Source organism: Sturnira hondurensis, unplaced genomic scaffold (genome assembly GCF_014824575.4).
Source record: "Sturnira hondurensis isolate 20B ecotype Veracruz unplaced genomic scaffold, ASM1482457v3 Scaffold0022201, whole genome shotgun sequence".
Taxonomy (NCBI): Eukaryota; Metazoa; Chordata; class Mammalia; order Chiroptera; family Phyllostomidae; genus Sturnira; species Sturnira hondurensis.
In genome coordinates, this window is record NW_028094832.1 from 6,561,749 (window position 1) to 6,578,826 (window position 17,078).

The 17,078-nt window shown below is 34.4% G+C and overlaps 1 pseudogene; it reads left to right on the top strand.

Moving 5' to 3' along the window:
- Positions 1-465: 465 nt before the first annotated feature.
- LOC118979000 (U1 small nuclear ribonucleoprotein C-like) lies at positions 466-853 on the top strand (annotated as a pseudogene).
- The last annotated feature ends 16,225 nt before the right edge of the window (positions 854-17,078 follow it).

A 17,078-nucleotide genomic window follows, 5' to 3' on the forward strand; every position in this document is an offset into this window, starting at 1 on the left:
TTTTTTCCTACCTAAAATTATACTCCAAAATTAAAATGGTGAATGATGTTACAATATTCACCATTCATTTTCTTTGATACTCTACAGAAAGGATATATGTTGTCATAGGCACAACATTGGTAAAAGAAAATGTACCAAAAACTTAGCCAAGTGACAGGCAATCCTAAAACCCTTCTCTGATAAGTCATGTAAGTTAATGAGATGCTGTCAGTCAACAGAAGCCACACAGATGATTTCCATACACTGTCTGCTGTAGTTGCAACTTTAGAAATCCAAGCTCTTTGGGGCAAAACAAGAAAATCAAAGATAATCCATTTGGAGTTAATGGCAATTGACTAGAAAGAGAACTGATTTATTCTCTTTTAATTTTTGCACTTTTGCTACTATTATATATTATTCACAGCCATTATAGAGCATGATAGTTAAGACTTGCTGAACTGAGTGGCTAGCAGCCTGCAGAAGGGCATGCCCAAGTTTCATTGTGACTATTGCGAACATACCTCACCCGTGACTCTCCACCTGTGAGAAAGACACAATGCATTGGCAGGGAGCACAAAGAGAATGTGAAAGACTGCTCTCAGAAATGGATGGAAGAGTAGGCTCAGAGTCTAACTGACAAAACAACGGGTCCTCCTCGCCCTGGTATGATGCCGGTGCCCCATATGGGGCACTCCCATGATACCAATGATGGGTCCTACTCCTCCTCCTGGGTAACGCCAGTGGGACCTGGTCCTAGAATTAGGCCACTTATGGGAGGGCACATGTCAGTGATGCCTGAGCCCCCAAGATGAGACCTGCTGTGCACCCTGTGATGGTGGCCAATTGGCCAGGAATGACTCGACCAGACAGATAAGGAGAGAGGAGAGCTTCTTTCAGTCAGTTTTCCGTGACTTGGTCTACTTGATCAGGAGATTGTGGTGCTGTGACTCTGGATGTTTTCTAACAGGATGATAAGAAAGACTCACTTCCTGTTCCTATCAGAGGAAAAATTAGTTTTGGAGGGGAGTAGTAAGAGAAAAAAAATTCATTTGTATTGTGAAATGTGAAAATAAAGCTGTAAACACTGTTAGCTAAAAAAAAGGAATTCTGATGTTTTTAATGAAGAGTTTGTGATTTTAAGCAGAGTATGTATCCTAATATAATAATATTTTAAAAGTGAAAGAGGCTTCTGATTTCACTGAAGCATCTTTTGTTTAAATATATTTGTCTTCTTTCCTGTCAAAGTAACCTACCATACCATATGCATTAGAGATTGGTGAATGTTTCCCAAAACCCTTTAAAAGAGTCATAGTTCATCCTATTCCACTGCACTGCCACCAAATAAATATACCAAATGAAAAAAAATTTACTTAGTGAAGACAAATTTAAATAGAACAAAGTTCCTGAAAATCCTATCATTTCAAACTATCAGAGGAACTGGGAATATTAAACCTGAGAAGAGGCTTGGACTGGACCAAATTCTTGGTTCACAAAATAAGTAAATCACTTCAAATAACTTCCATGTCCTTGTCCACAACAGAAAAGCTCACATTTTGCCACGTCTAAAATCTTTTCACATCCTAAAATCTATGCTTAGTGTGTGGGCAAAGAAACTCACTAGAGAGCAGAGAAGAGGACTCAGGCCCAGCCATGAGCCGTAGCTCACAGGCAAAGCTGTGAAATTTACCAGGCAGTACACAGATCGCAAAGGAGCAAACATGTGGAAGAGATGGGCATGGACCCAAGAGAGAAACAGTGAACTTTAAGATTATAAAGTAAAACTTTATTTTACAGTTTTAAAAAATCACGTCATACTTTTATGCTAGATAATAGAAAAGGAAGGAGGACTGAACGAATATTATTTGATACTGAACACATCAAACAAACCATGTATTAGAACTTATTTACACCTCACAAAATTGGGTGCAAAATGTGTATGTAGCCCTCTTTTAACATTGGGGAAATAGCTGTCTAACTGGTAAGCAATCTGACAATGTGCACATTGACAACCATTAAGCAAATATGGAAGCTAGTATCTGACTTCATAGTCCCTTTACCTTCCACTATACTCTAACACGCAGTACTGGTGCTTTTACTGTAGCTGCAGCTAGAAGATCAGTTACAAGGGAGCATGCATTTCTGTATTATATCCAATGCTAAAAAGACCTAGCCAAAGTTAGTCATTTGTGAAAGTCAATAACTATGTAATTTGTCCTCCTCTGCATCCTCATCTTCATCCTCCTCCTTCTCAGCATCCTTAAACCTGTATTTGAGTAATAAATATATCTAGTGCAATTTCCATCTACACGTGTAGTGTGTTACTACTACAGGGATAAGTCTTTAAATACGTTGAAAGTTAGCTATTAAAAATATTTTATTCCCTAGCTTAGTTCACTATAGAAATGAACTATTTTTAAATGATCAATTAAACATTTAAGATTACCAAGCCTGAGGAAAAACATCCCTTAGTGTGGAGTGTGGATGCGTATGCTTCAGGCTACCATACAAACCAACATACTTTAGAATGATAAAATGAGTAGGCATATATAATAAGTCTACCCAAATATCATGAAAGCAATTAAAAATATTTATAGACCATGTCTCATGAAAACAAAACATGACTCTTTTACTATTTTCTGGGAGATGACCTTCTTGTAAATAATATAGTTAACTGTCATCATACCCTGGACTAATTGGGTTTTTCCCTTTCTAGGATCTATGAAATAGTTTTATGTAGCAAAGTCAACAACAGTTAGCATGATTAAAACTGCATTCCTAATAAGAATTTTATTCTATCTTGCACTAATATTTATTTTAAAATGTTCCTATATTGTGGAGCCATCTGTTTCTTGCCTATAATGGTACCCAAGATCTGTAATCATTGCATTCAAGGGAAATCATATATTTTCCACATGATGTAAAAGGCATTCCATGTTTCATTCAAAAGAAATAGTCTGATTCATACGCTAAAGTAACTGGAAGAAACTCTTAATAAAATTAATAACTGAGACTTCTTCATGAATTTAACTTTTCTTTCTTATTATCTACATTCGCAGTGAGTTCCAAATGAGTGACTAGGTCATACATTTCCTTGTCTTGACAGGAGAAAAAGATCTCGAGTCAGTCAATGAGTCACATTTTTGAACTTCTAAAATTCTCACTAGAACAGCAGCAATATTCTTTGAATATATGACTTTGAAATCACCTTTTGAGCATATTGAAATCAATTAAACAATAAGTATATTCTCATTTACAAAAGAAATCAATCAGCTGTCATTTTTGATTGATTATTCTTAGTTGGAGTGGTATTTAATCTATGAATTTATTACACATTTTCAACTACTCTAAGATGGCATATGAATTAGAAATGATGTCTCAAGTGAATGGACAAAAAAATCCAGTTCTCTCCCAACACATTTGTGAAATCTTCCTTGAACCATTCAATCAACTGTTATGAAGAAGTTAAGCTATTTTCGTTAAGCCCAAAACTCTAATGTCTGCTATACTACCAAGGACAAAAACATTATCAAAAAAATAAGCCTAAAATATGTGCCTTGGGCAAATTAAGCAAGCTCTATCATATTAGTATGATTCACACAATTTTTAGAATTTAAAAGTGCTATTTTTCACTATAAATAATGCTGTATGCAGCCTAAGTCATTTTTGTGAAGAAGGTGATTTAACTTGTATTCCCTTAACGCTATAGGTCACTTACTTCTCTCATTGTTCTAAATGTAGACCAGAAAAATATTTTCCACATCCATATATGGAGATTATGGAATTGGAACCAACTTTAATTAAGTGGCATGGTAGCTATGATCTGCCTAATTTGACGAATTTTATCACTGTAATTGTTTACAATTACCAGGGTGCTGCAATTTTTTGTCTTTTGACAATTTAAAACATATGGCTGCAAATAACAAGAAACTAACGTAGATGTAGATAAAATGTAAATGACATTCAGTCAATGTTATTCTTCTAAAATTTTCTGCTGACAATACACTCTTATTCCCTGCACCAGGGCAGGCTGCTTCCTCCCACCTTTAGCTTGCCACCACTTCCCATGAATATTTTTCAAATCAGTTTCCAAAGCATAAAATTTTCTCTCCCTAGAAAAACGTGGTGACCACGATACTTCCACTGAAAATGCAGCTAAGTGGGAAATTTCTTTTGTCCACTGGCCACCTCCTTCACTGACACTGGTTTTCCAATGACAATGCTTTTCTATTGTGCAGGTAGCATTGCAGCTTTATATCTTTTAAGAAGAGCAGAAGCCAGAACTCCCTGGCTGTGAGAGGATGAAAATGGCCAGAAAAAAGGGCATTCACTGAATTTATGAGTTACCCTCTTAACAAGAAAGCAAAAATGCACTAAATACGTTTTATTCAGTCTATAGAGAGCATGAGTTGTGGACACTGGTAACGAAGTGACACGTGACCACTGCACGCATTTCTACGGGCATGAAATAGCAAGAAATTGCATCGTATGAGTCTGCAACTAAAATTATAATTAAATCAGCAAAAAGGATGTTGAAAATGAGAGAAGGGGGCAGCATTACTTTAGACTTCTTAGGTGCCATGGTGTGCAGTCAGCATGTTACATACATTATTTCACATAATGTTCTCAATTATCCTCCAAAGTATTCATTACTATCTCCGTTTTATAGGTTGGTAAACCAGGGATCAGAAAACTTTAATAACTTGCTAAAATCTTCATATTTTAGTAAGTACCATGCACGATTTGTATCAAGATCAATCTAAATAAAAGTTTTCTAGTTGTACCAAAAATTCAGATTACATGAAATATACACACGAGAGTTGAGAACTAGCTTTTACAAAGGTATTTATAGAAAAAATAAGCAATTCTCAAAAAATCATAATTCTTATTATTCATTCATTCAATCTTAGTTTGTAGTGAAAAATTACTAGTTCTAATTAAGTAAGGTAGGGAAAATGATTAACTCTGGAATTATTTCACAGAGTTACCTCAAGTAATCATTATTCTGTTACAAACCAAGAAACAAATGATTGATTGATTCAACTGAAGTATATTCATTGAGTGTGTATATATGTGTAACTTACATTGAACATTTGGATGGAAAATTTCCCCAAAATCTGTATTAATTGCTAATAAAAATTCAGAATTGATACAACCTATGTTTTTACTATAAAGCAACTAAACCATAGAAATTTGCATATCCTAATTTTCATACCTTTGTAATCAGACACTTTACATGCCTGTCTTACTAAACTTTATGGTTTATTTGAGAATAGCCAGGATTACATGGGAGTCAGTGTCTGAATTGGATAGGGTATGCTTAGAAAGTGTTTTCAGAGTAAATAAATCAGCATCAACAGATAGAAATATAAAACAAAGTTTAGAGTTGTGACCCAGAGATTTCATTCTTTAATAATAATTCCACCAGAAAAATTCAATATTAAAGATACGGTTGGCAATAAACATCCATAGATATTTTTCATTCAATTTCACTTTTCTTTGTTATCTCTTACAACAACAAAAAAAAATACATTTAACAGGATGGAAGAAACCATCAGATTGTGTTATATCAAATACTTTAATTTATGTTAATGAAATCACATACTTACATAAAAAGTACAGTAACTAATTCTGTGACAGCCTTATATTCTCTCCTATGATGGAAGTTGCTCTATAATTCCTTCCAGGAAATGCTTCCCCCAAGCTATATATACATATTTTGGAAAAAATAAAAAAAACAGGCAATATTCATAGAACATATGGTAAATTTAAGAACATGTTGCTCTAAATTCATTATCCAAATATTTGTTATTTAGTGTAAATCTAGACCATTTTAAAAAATTGGGACTCAAACCTTCAAAGGGTCATTGGAAAAAGTATTGACCACTCAATCTCCAAGGTCCTCAAAACATTCTAACTGGTCTGTAATATGAAAAATGAACTCACTTAGATCCTCAAATATAAAAAAAGGACAAATTTCCTTCTGCTTAAATTATGTTTTGATGTTCAGAACTTAGAAAATGGCACATAAATAGTTAAATATAGTTTGGTTCTATTGCATTTGCTTGCATGGAAAAACATTTGATAACAATGAACCAGACAACTAAGTTTTTTATCAAGTTTTCAAACTGTAATAAAATGCTATACTGTAAATCTAAAGTGACCTGCAAAACTCAGGGGGAAAGTGAATATGATCTCTTTCCAGTTATTCTAGCAGAGACAATATAATTTTTGAACTTCCTGACGGTTCTATTGCCTTCTCTACCATGAGCTGGCAATGCGTTACTGGTGCCTTTATCAAGAAATGTTCTTTCACCTAACACAGCAAAGGCAAGATTCTACCTATTATGCGTTTATGACACTGCAGCTTAGAAGAGACAGAGAGCAAAGTGAATTAAGCTGAAAACAGACAGGAATTAAGGGTTCGTAATAGCAAATTAGCATTCTCTTTATGTTTTTTTCACGTCTAAAACAGTGCTATTTAAAACATCCTTTGTGACAAAAACATGTTTTTTCTAAATGGAAACATAATTGCACTGTATGTGTAAAGACATGTAGAAAATTTAAATTTAGACTCCATGGAAGCAGACTGAATCTCTTAATCATAGATAATACTTTAAATATTAACAAATAGCATTCAGTTAAATAAGAGGCAGTCAATGAGTAGAATACTATAGTGATTGTTAATTTCTTGTCTTTTGACAATTTAAGACATATGGCTACAAGTAACAAGAAATTAATTTCTTCCCTTCACAAATTAAGAGCATAGTGACATTTCTAGCGCTTCCAAAGGACACTCAAATAAGTCTAGCAAACAGTTTTTCTTAAAAATACAAATATTATGCTATATACTCAATATTATGCTGATATTCTTCCCAAGCCTTCACGGAGCATTATGCTTCAGGACCAGGTATACAAAAATAAATGAAAAAAAAAGAGAAAAACAAACTTGGATTCAAATTTATGTCAAGTGTTTTGTTTGGAGAGTGTTCTATACAGAACAATTAACTTAAAAGGATCAGGTCCATGAGGAAAAGAAGACTATCAGAGGAGAATGCAAGGAAGGAAATGTTTTGCAGATGTACTGCATTTAAATTAATAAAATCTCATTAGGTTTTATGTTTGCCAATAACGGCTGGAAAAGTTACCATACATTGTAGGAACAATTACCCAAATCTTCACTGTCTCATTAGGTTTGTCATACTGTTTTCATTATAATACATTAGAACTTGCAAGTGAGCCTTCAGTAATGACATATTGTTCCAATTCTCCTTTCAGCAGGCTCTAAGATATTTTAGTATTTGTGCTATAAGCCAGCAGGTGTCTTCACTTTGCTTTTCTGAATCAGTTTTATACACAGACCTCCAGACACAGAATGGAATGTAAAAGGGCTTTCAACAACCACATAAAACTGAGTCTGATTAGAGTAAAGCAATACACACTATTTTTATGATTTTATGGTAATTCAAGGCACTAAAAACGTGCACCTTTACAGTACACGTCTGCTCTGGTAAGACCTGTTAGTGAAAGCTGTATTAATGTAGATAAAGCATGCAGTATATAAAGTTTAAAGATTTGCATAACAAATGGAAGACATAGAGCTGATTTGAATATCTAAAGCATTATAAACTTCAATAAGAACAACCAACACTGTTTGAGCTTTCCAGGCACTTGCATTCAAATGAGAAAGATTTTAAAAGGATATGATTTTTAAAATGCTTTGAAGCTTCCTGTTAAAGGTCTTAGGCAGCTCAAGGTTAAAATAAATATTGGATTTAAGGTGGGTGAGAAAAGATGTAGAAGCAATTTAAAGCAGAAATCACTTAGCAGTGAAAGAGAATGAATGTTTATAGTTAGTGTAATTGTCACCTGACCTTCAACAAACAAAGAACCACTCTATACCAGTTACAAGAAAGGGAAAAAAAAAACTTTTGCAAACACTTTCAAATTTCTACTCTACTCAATCTTTATGAGTAGAGTAAATTATAACTCAGAAAATATTTTTCTTAGGAAAATAAATGCCCCTTCCAAACTGTAGCTAAATTTAAATATCTGAAACAATACTGATCAAAATACTCACTGATGCATTAAGCAATGATTAGCGTGAAAGAGCACTGTGTGAAGTGTCCCTTTTAAACTAGGTGACAGCTCACGAGTATCTCATCCAATTGGTGTACCAAGTAGGGAAACAAAAGTTATTGCTAAATGTGTCGAAATAGTCTAAATAACTCTCAAAACTGATTGGTGGCTCTCGGGCATGTTTTTCATCTTATGGTTGGGGGGAAGAAGTAAAGACCAAATGAATGAACTACTCTAGTGCATATGAAATACTCTTAAAGAATTTTTATAACTCTTTATTTTTTATATTGTATTTTTTCTATTGCCATTTATCCCCCTTATATCCTCTTTCACCTTCTCCCACCCCCTCCCCCTCACCGCCTCCCCACGCAGTTGTCAGTGTCCATGGGTCCTTCCTCTTTTTTCTCGATTCTTCCCAGAGCATATGAAGAACTTTTAAAAATATCTAAAACTTTTAGCCATTGATCATGTAAGAATATTACTTTGTGAGATATATACCTACTCGTTTATAAGCACTAATACATAGCACCAGGCATAGTTTAGAGTTTTAACTATCAGTAAAAAGAGAAATAAGACCCCATATTGTGTAGAAGGAAACAAAGTACAGATTTCTCAGACAAAAGAGCAACAGTTTAACCTAAATCTTTGGGTCACAAGTTACTTTATTTGCAGTTCTGTTATATGGACCCAACAAGTCATTCATGCAAGGTCCCTGGCAACTTTCCCATTCACCTCATGAGGACTGCTACGGGGATTCAGGTGGCTCAACCTACGTAGAATTCTGCAGCACCAGGACACCATTTCAGGAGTGACCTAACAAATTCTTACAGTAAATAACCTGTGGCAAACTTTTTATTTTTAGGTAGGCTGTATTAGTGAAACCTTTTAATTACTACTAATAAGTAGTTTAAAAAGGTTTTCTTCCAAGTATTTGTACTCACTCTATTTTAAAACCAGCATGTGTACCCATGTACATATTGGTTACTAAACCTAATATTTAGAAATTAATTTATGTGGCAATAAGCATGCTTGTCTTTGAATAGGCCTACACAAAAGGTGAGGATTTTCAGGTTAATTAAATCAAATAAGATTGAAATACGCCTTGGAAATTTCAAACACAAGTGAATGAAATTAACAGCACAGGTTGAAGACTATTTGTTCAGCATTTTGACATAGACAACTTAATAAGTTGCAAAAAATGAGAAAATTTAGGACTTGGAACAGAGGTTGTTGCCTTTTAATCTACCACTTCTCATACACATTCCATTCCTAACCCATAATTATCTTCAGGGAACGGAATGACCTATTATCCACTGCCTTATCTGTAAGTGTGAATACTGAGTGTGAGTGAGTAAGTGCCAGGTGCTTTCTTGGGTGCTTTACCTGTATTAAACCTTTTATTACAGCAAATTTAGAAAAAAGAAACTATCATTATTATCATCGTCATTCCTATTTGTGGATGAGAAAACAGACACAAAGAGGCTAAGAAACTAGACCAAAGCCGGACAGTGAGTGCTTCAAATGGGATTCAGATTTAGATGGTTGTTGTTGGAAACCACATTTTTGGCCATTATACATACAGTCTTATTGGGAATGTGTTCATGATCAATATAGAATATCTCATAGGAGAAACTTTCAATCCTATTTCCAAACTCTCTCTCTGTGTATATATATACATAGACATGTACATATGTATATATATATAATTTGAATGCACACACACAAATAAACATGCAAGTTATTCATACACATTTAGCAATGGCTTTTTCCCCTACTTGTCACACAACTAGGACAATATATTTTATGAGCTATTAACTGCTTTTGAAAATGTCTACCAACACCACAACCAAAGTGGGATTTGTCTCAGGTGTGCAAGCCTGGTTCAACATTTTTTAAAAATCGATTAATAGTCTTGGCTAGATGGCTCATTTGGGTGGAGCATTGTCTCATACACTGAAAGGTTACAGGTTTGATTTCCAGGCAGGACACATATCCAGGATGTGGGTTCGATCCCCCATTAGAATGTGTCCAGGAGGCAGCTGATCAATGTTTCTCTCTCACATCAATGTTTCTCTCTCTCTCCCTTTCTTTCTCTCTGAAAAAATCAATGAACATATCCTCAAGCGAGAATTTTAAAAATTCATTAATACGATCTATCTCATAAATATACTAAAGAAAATAAAGTTTCATATTAATAGAGTCATTAAATATTTGATAAATATTCAATATGCATTTAAGATTAGAAGTTTCTAATAATTAGTTATGTGAGAATGTCCTTAACTTGGTAAATATATCTATAAGAAACCTATAACTAACGCAATACTTAATGAGAAACTTGAACTTTTCCACTAGATCAGGAGTAGGGCTGGAATGTCTCCTCTTACCACCACTTTTCAGTATCATACTTGAAATTTTGGCTAATGCAGTAAGACAAGAAAGGGAAATAAAAGGTATACAGATTGGGAAGAAAGACATATAAACTGCTTTTGTTCCCAGAAGACATGATTGCCTGTGTATAAAATCTAAAAGAACCAACAACAAAAATACTCCTGGAACAAATTAGCAATTACAGTAAGATTTTGGGATACAAAGGGCTTTTTGTGTTAACACAAAAGTCAATTTTATTTCCTATAAACTAGAAATGAACAAGCAGAATTTGAAATTAAAAATATAATATTATTTATATTAGCATCCTCAAAAAGGAAATAATTAAATATGGACATAACACAATATGACAAGATCTATATGAGGAAGGCTATAATACTCTGATTAAAGAATCGAAGAAGAATAAAATGAATGCAAAGATATTCCATATCCATAAATAGGAAGAGTCAATATTATCAAGATGTCAGTTCTTCCCAAATGGATCTACAGTTTCAAGCAATTTCCAATGTAGTGCATGCAAATTATTTTCTGCATTTAAACGAACTGATTCTAAAGTTTACATGAAAACAGAAGAGCCTCAGAATAGCCAAGACAATATTAAAAGAGAAGAACAAAGTTAGAGGACTGGTACTATTCAATCTTAAGACTTCCTAAAAAGCTGCGGGAATTAAGCCAGTGTGGTATAGATGAAAATAGCAAATAAATCAATGGAACAGAATAGATCCCAGAATTAGACCCACATAAATGTAATCAACTGACCTTTGAGAAACAAGCAAAGGTAATATGATAGAGATAAAATAACCTTTGCAACAAATGATGTTGAAACAATTGTACTTCCAAAAATAATGGATCCAGAAATAAACATATAGAAAATGAATCTACAAACTAAATATAAACCACAGATTTATAAAGCTCCTAGACTATAATGTCTGAAAAAAATCTAGGTGACCTTGGGTTTAGCAATGACTTTTTAGATACAACACTACAGGCATGATCTATGAAAGAAATAATTGATAAGCTGGATTTTACTGAAGTTCAAAATTTCTGCTCTGTGAAAGACACAGTCAAGAGAATAAAAATACACAACGATTTTGGAGAAAACATTTGCAAAAGATATATCTGAAAAAGAATTATTATATATATATAAGAAGAAATTCGGGGGTTCAACAATAAGGAAATAAACAGGCTCATTTTTTTAATAGGCAAAAGAACTAACAGTCACTTCATCCAAAGAGCATGTGAAAAGGTGTCCTACATCACATGCACATGGAGTAAAACAAGATAGAACTATACCCTGCCATACACACTAAAATGGCCAAAATGAACACCAACAACACTATAGTTTTGAAGGGATGTGGAGTAACAAGACCTCTCCATTCACAGCTGGTGGGGACGCAAAATAGTACAGTCACCTTGGAAGACAATTTGATGGTTTCTTTTAAAACTAAACATACCACCCTGGCTGGTGTGGCTCATTGGATTGAATGCCAGCCTATGAACACAGGAGTCACCAGTTCAATTCCCAGTCAGGGCACATGCCTGGATTGTGGGCCAGATCCCCAGTTGGGGGCATGTGAGAGGCAATCACAGAATGATGTTTCTCTCTCGCTCGCTTTCTCCCTTTCTTCTCCTCTCTATAAAAATAAAAAAATTACAAATCTTAAAAAAATAAAATAGAAACATAAAACTAAATGTACCGTAACCACATGATCCAACAATTATACTTCCTGGTATTAATCCCAAAGAGTTGAAATATATGGGGGAATGGAGAAATAATATGCGTACAGAAAAAAGGAACATTATTCAGCACTAAAAACAAGCCATCACGCTGGGAAAAGATATGATAGAACCCTAAATCAATATTGCTAACTGTGAAAGAAGCCAGTATAAAAAGGCTACATACCATATTATTTCAACAAGATGACATTCTTAACCAGGCGAAAATATGGAGAGAGTAAAAGTGATTAGTGTTTGCCAGGGGTTGGGGAGTGGAGGAGATGAGGAGGCAAAGCGGAGAGGATTTTTCTGCAGTGAAACTATTCTGTAATGGTGGAGACATGTCATTACACTTGTGTCTAAATCCATGGAATGTATAACACCCAAAGTAGACCTGTTGTAATCTATGGAGTTTGCATGTTTATGATGTGTCACTGTAGGTTTATCAGCTGTAGCAAACGTACCACTCTGGGTGAAAGGAATTTGATAACAGGGAAAAGCTATATGTGCAGCAAGGGGTGGGGTAGAGGGTGAGGTCACCTAAGAAATCTCTGTACCTTCCTCTCAATATGCTGTGAACCTGAAACTTTCCTAAAATACAAAGTCTATTTGAAACACAAAATAGGCACTGGCCAAGTGGCTTGGTCAGTTGGAGCGCTGAAATATGCACTAAAATGTTGCAGGTTTGATTCTCTGTCAGGACACATACCTAGGTTGTAGGTTCTATCCCCGGTGGGGGTGCGGAGAAGAAGGCAACTGATAAATGCTTCTCTCTCACATCAATGCTTCTCTCTCTCTCTCTCTTTTATCAATAAATGTGTCATTGAGGACACATTTATAGAAATTAAAAAAAACGAATTATGTACCACTGTTTCTCTCTAAAATGAGGAGACCAGTAAGAGACTGTCTTTTTTAAGATTTTAATTCTTTAGATGGTATGAACTGAGTGCATGCGTCTCCCCTGACCACCCACCACCATCTCAAAATTCACATGCTAAAATCTAACGGCTGATGTGATGGTATTAGAAAGTGGACTCTTTGGGAGGCACCAACATCTTGAAGCTCCACCCACATAAAGGGATTAGTTGTCTTACAAAAAGAGACCCTTGAGGGCTAGCTGTCCCTTCCACCATGTGAAGATACAAGAAGTCTTCAGTCTGGAAGAGTGCCCTCAGCCACCCATGTTGGTACCTGATCTCGAACTTCCAGCCTCCAGAACTGAGGGAAATAGATTTCTATTGTTTGGAAGTCCACTAATTTTATAGAATTTTGTTAGAGCAGTCCGAAGGGACTAAGAGCTCTTAGCTCTTAATTTTTCAGTTAGTGACCCGTAAGCTATGGATATCAACTATTAAATATTTTGGTTGGACAACAGTATAAAAATAGGGCACTGTCTATACTACAAGACAAAAAGGTCACTGGAATATAACAGATCTAATATCACTGCTGGTATCAACAGGTACTATAATCATGGTGAGGTTATGTTAAAGTCTTTGGACTGCTTTTCCAGTTTTTATATAGAGTGTGGCAAAGTAGGTTTACAGTTGTGAATATGTGAAACAGTTTATTCTTTTATTATTTATTATTTTTTATTCAATGTGTATTTTATTGGATGACTGCTGTAATTAACTATTGTATTATTTTACATATGCACAATTGTAAACCTACTTTCCCCCATCATATAATGTAGGTTTAACCATTTTTTAATTCTAAAATTATAAAGGCTTTGCTTCATAATATTTTTTTAAAATTATTTTTATAAATTTTCCCATTTATAAGTTGTTCTGTGCACTTTTTATAATGTCTATTAGTCAATATTACAAATCAGAGTGAGATACTATGAAAACAAGACAATTAACTATATAATATAAAAAAGGAGATATTTTAATGTGATATTATTAACTTCTCTGTTTTGCTCCCAAAAGATTAAATGTGCCTAATACTCTCAGTTTACCCACATATAAATTCTTTCCCCACACCTCCAACTTACATGCATGGACTTTGAAAACAATCTAAGTAACTGAATTTGTTCTCAGACATACTTCCAGGTAAAGACATACCCCACGTTAAATTCATTTCTTAAAACAAACAAAGAAAAACAAAACCACAACACTTTGTATCAATTTTATTTTTCTTTAAAAGCAAGCAGAATAAAATGTTAGTTCCAGCAAGTATTCTGCAGGCTTCCATGGTTTTGTGTGTTTTTTAAAGTTATAAGAGGATGACAGGAAAATACAATCAAATTTTTCATTGTAAAAACAACTAATGTCCCTCATATTTGGGTTCTTGGAGTTTATTGGTGAATTTGATTGCTCTTTGCCTTTAAATGTTTTCCTGTATCTCTCATTTTGGCTTTTCAGCAGCCCAGTAAATTATTTGGCTCTCTATTGCATTTGTAATATAATGAATTACTCCTTAATATAAACTAACCAAAATTTAGAAATAGACATGAAATTGAAAGTAATAAATTTGTTATAAGAATGAAAGCACCTATGATCAAGAAAATGGTATATTTAATTATTTTCAGCCTATTTACAAATATACTACTCATTGTAAAGTTTCTTGAATTAAAAAAAAATTGAGATCTGTCAAGTTCTGTGACGTGGATGTTTATTTGACTGTGGCTGAGCTCTTACAAGGAAAAACTAGTTTTCCCCAGGGCTTTCAACTATGTTATTTTAATTGGGTCTTTTAGAATAGATTTTTACTGGTGGAATTAACACATGTACATACTTTAAAATGTAAGATATAAATTTCATAATCTCTCAATTACTCATAGAAAGTCTATTTCTATCAAAGAAGAATAAAATAAATGCAAAGATATTCCATATCCATAAATAGGAAGAGTAATTCTCTCTAGCAATTATATAGATATTCTAGTAAAGGACAGGATCCAACAATACATACTTTTGACTTTGAAATAGACTATGTTATATTATTCCCAGGCAGAAAAACCTTTCTTATTATGCCTTTTTTCCAGTTTCATTTAAAATTGGCTTGTGTTTATTCAATATATACTAAGTGGAGGTAAGAACGTATTCTATATATGGTGAAAGGTGTTAGTAGTGTATATGAGATCTGTACAGAAAGTACCCAGCCACGTAATATGAAAAGTAGAGAAATTTACTGAAGAAGATACAAGAAACATTGTATCTAGGATAATGATGTCTCAGTCCCCTTCAAGGACACCTTGGGACCTCACACAGTTCTCCCAAATGCCATCTGCTGCCCCGTCATAGTTTCCTGAATCTCATTGATGGTCTGAAATCTCTTCCTTTCAAAGGTGGTTTTGGTTGTGGGAAAAGCCAGAAGCCACAGGCAACAAATCTCAGCTATAGTTGGGCTGAGTCACCTGTGTGATTTAATGTTTCACAAAAAAACTCTTTGAGATATGATGCATGTTTGGGCACATTGTCATGATGAAACTGCCAATCTCCAGTTGTCCATAGTTGCAGTCTGAATCATACAGTTTCCACAGAGGAATGTTCAAGCTTAACACAAAATTTGATAAAGATTCATGGCTCTACTTGTTCAGTCATTTTGAATGAAAGGGCTACACAGTTCACATGCTCACTCAATGGCTTCTACTGCCCCCACTGACTAGCAAGGCAAAGTCATCATTGTTCATGCACGTGCATTCCAGCCCATTCTCCTTGGCTGCCAGGTTATATCGATGTCACCTAAACCCTTCTTATTAGATTAACAATGGCTGGACTTTTTCTGGACAGACCTTGTATTATAGCACGAATCTCTCATTCAAGCTTCTCCAGACAGATAACCATTAATGATAAATGAAAAAATAGTAGCAACATTTAATCAAGAGGTCATTAATTTTAGGTCTTCAATGATACTTTCATTATAGGAATGTAAGTAATAAAATGTTGAATTGTTTCAAGAACACTTGCATTATTAAGCAAAATAAGTTTATTTCTCCTAAAAATAATTCCATACTTCTTTTTTCAAGAGAAATGCATTTTAACACTTAATGAACTTCTCCATTATTTTTTATCTGTCCTATTCTACAGCAAGGCTTACTAACATCCGTAACACAGTAGAGAAGCAAATTCAACCAAAAGCAATCATGTTTTATTATGTTAAAAAAAACAGTCTTAACACATCTTTGTTTGTGGAATCAGTTACAACAAATGCAATTTTCTACAGGGCTATTGTTCAGAATGATGAACCACACATATACACATCTGGCCACCTGAAAAGAAAATCCAGGAAAATGTGAAGATACTCCCACAGAAACAACATTTGATGAATAGAGCCTTTTATCATCTTCTCTCTCCTCCTACCAAAATGAAAGGGCAGAACATCTTGGAAAATTTGTAGAGCAGTCACATATTCATTGCAAACCACCACCAGAGATGCTTAACAGAACACTATATCCTACCAACTCGTGATTGCAAACAAGTCAAAGGCTTATATTATGAACAATATCACCAGAAAACAGTAAACTTCATGATATAAATGTCAGCTTGACATGATGTATTAGTGTGCCACCCCCAAATATTATTCTTTAGATGTGGTAGCAGAGAGTGCTCGCTTCAGCAAAATGTATACAGACGTACGGCCTTTTGAATTTAACATACCACAGGGGACACTACCTAGTAACTATGAAAAAAAATTAACAAACTCTGGATTAGAGCTCCAATACTAAAAAGGCATTAAATAAATGAAATTGCCCAAGGTGTTGGTGAGTTACAAGTTTTGAAGGCTCTGTAGGAGAACTGCAACATAACTCATTATAGCTTTGGGCACTAATAAGTTATGAGGCACTCACACGTATGAGATAAACCCCATAACTTACTGAAGTCTATATCATACCTTCATTATATCTAGGGACATGTGAAATAGCTGAAATTCGGCTCAAAACTCCAAAGTTCAGTAATAAAAGTGAATAAATCAGCCCATCTATT